The 2,699-nt window shown below is 29.1% G+C and overlaps 1 non-coding gene across 1 annotated transcript; it reads right to left on the reverse strand.

Moving 5' to 3' along the window:
* Positions 1-2,296: 2,296 nt before the first annotated feature.
* LOC128856159 (U2 spliceosomal RNA) lies at positions 2,297-2,490 on the reverse strand. The gene has a single exon (XR_008453817.1). It is a non-coding gene; the product is annotated as a U2 spliceosomal RNA (small nuclear RNA).
* Positions 2,491-2,699: the final 209 nt, after the last annotated feature.

A 2,699-nucleotide genomic window follows, 5' to 3' on the forward strand; every position in this document is an offset into this window, starting at 1 on the left:
CTAATTGAACATAATCAAAACTTTCCAGATCATTTTTTCTTATCATTTTATCCTAAAAATCAATTTTGGTAAAAGAGTCGAAAAAATATCTTTTAAAAACCCTATAGATAAATTTTCGACCATTAATACTTTTTTTAGAAAAAAAAATTGTTTTGGAAACAAATTATAGTTTTCTTATGCAAAATTAAAAAAAAAAATTTGGTAAATATATCTTATTTTTTTCAAAATTTTTCGGATATTTTGAATTAGTTTTTTTTTTTTAATTATAAATAGTTAACAGTCTCGAAAAAATTTTCTTTAAAAATCCCTATAGCAAAATTTTCAACCTGCAAACATTTTTTAGAAAAAAAACATATTTTTGGAAAAATAAACTGGTTTTTAGTTCAAAATTTAAAAACAACAATTACTTTTTTTGAATGTAAATTTCTAATTCTATGTTCAAAACTTTTCGGATAATTTTTTTATCATTCTATCTATACTAATATTATAAAGAGGAAAACTTTGTTTGTTTGTAATGAATAGGCTCAAAAACTACTGGACCGATTTTAAAAATTCTTTCACCATTCGAAAGCTACATCATCCACGAGTAACATGGATTATATTTTATTTTGGAAATAGGGCTCGAGAAATAGGTCAAAACGTGGACCCGGGTAACCTTCGGATGTGTATGTACCATATGGGTATCAAATGGAAGCTGTTGGTGAATGCTTTAGTCCAGAGTATTTTTCATGCCACTCCGTGACTAGGGTCTCAAGATAGAGACCAAAACGTGGACCCTAGAATGTGTTTGTACAATATGGATATCAAATTGAAGCTGTTGGTGAATGCTTTAGTACAGAGTATTTCTCATGCCGCTCCGTGACTGGGGTCTCGAAATATAGGTCAAAACGTGGACCCGGGTAACCTTTGGTTGTGTATGTACAATATGGGTATCAAATGAAAGCTGTTGACAGCAAATTGACAGTGTGAGTTACAATGTGTCAATATTTCTTTCTGATTTGGATGCCATAAGGAAAAAACGTAAGTGCAACATGTAAAAATTGTTTGTGAATTTTTTTGGAGTGGATTTTGGAACAGTGAATAATTTCTTACGAAATTTCAGAATTTAATGTGAAATCCGAATGAAATTATGTGTTCGTGGAAAAAAAATTTTTTTTCGTTTTTTTTTTTTTGAAAAATATAAATGGATAATGGTTAAAAAAGCTCCAATGCTTAATAAAACATGTAAATTGAAACGAAAAATTCATAGATGATCAGGAAAAAAGACGATTGTTTCTTAGTTATTCACATGCGTTGATTTGAAATTTAAAAACAATCTTCTTTTTTCCTGATTTTCAATTTATATTTTATATTTACTCAAAAACAAATAGAAAAGAACCGAAAATATTTATTTTAAAAACCTCTATACAGTCGATCCCTCAGTACGGTTAAAAAAAAAAACAAATTGTCTTGAAAAAATGTCTAAGTTTTATGCAAAATTTTTCGGATCTTTTTTTAGAAAAAATATTAAAAAAAAACATTGTTATTAAAAAATGTCAAATTTTTTGTTCAAAATTTTTCGGATAAATAATTCTTATCATTTTATTCTAAAAATTAAAAATGTAGAACAGCATCGAAAATACTCCTTTTAAAGGTCTCCATACTAAAATTTTGATCCAATGCCTTTATTACAAAAAACTTTTTTTTTTTTTTAATTTTTAATATTTATCAAATTATTTTTTTTATCATTTTATCTTAAAAAACTAAAAATGGTAAACAGAATCGAAAATATTTCTCTTAAACAAATTTTCGTTTTCAATTTTTCAGTTTACTTTTCATCATACTGAAACCTGTAATTGAACAGATTTTCAGAAGAATTTACGACAGTAACCAAAATACTTAGCTCACGTGACACGGAATCATTCAACTACAAAAAAAAAAAATACCAGTCTAACGGTTAGACGGGATAGAAGTGAAACCTTCCGTAAAACAAACTGAGAGAGAATGAGACGAAAGCAGCATTAGGGGCGGGATAATTATAGGTTCATTATAATATTGCTATAAAGTTCATATTTTATTTTCTTCATTTTATTATTATTCATCCTCAATGTTTTCAATTTCAACAAATGATACGAGAGGCTTATGATAGATAAAATATGATACAAATGCTTTGGTCTCGATGTTGTCAAAAAAAATACCCAAACGGACCGAAGAAACAGACTTACAAATTTCTTCCATTTTCGTCTACTTGTATTCATATAAAAATTTATGTCTCTTCCCACCAAAGCTAAATGTATTAGTATATTTCTTCTTGTATTTATTCAAGGCCGAAATCCCGACGGTACTGCAATACCGGGCCAATCCGTGGCAGAGGTGGAGCAAGCCCCTAAAACACTCCGCCCATTTCCAAAAATCAGTTTAACATTTGTTGTCCTCCGAGGGAGGATCTATCAGATGTTAAGATGATAAGAACAGATACCACACTACCTAGTCAATAGATTTTCTAATAAACCTTTTGAGAATTACACGCTCACAAAAATTATTTATATCAACATATAATATAACGCTTCGTAACTAAATAACTTTTAGGCCAGCGACGACAGCATGGCGCGGTAGCCGAGCGACTAGCAATGTGAGCTTCCTATCCAAAATCCTTGGTTCGAATCACAAGAAAAAATAAAAGTTATTTTTATTTAGTTCGTCGCTACGTTTATATCAAC

This window comes from Anastrepha ludens, chromosome 2 (assembly GCF_028408465.1).
Source record: "Anastrepha ludens isolate Willacy chromosome 2, idAnaLude1.1, whole genome shotgun sequence".
NCBI lineage: Eukaryota > Metazoa > Arthropoda > Insecta > Diptera > Tephritidae > Anastrepha > Anastrepha ludens.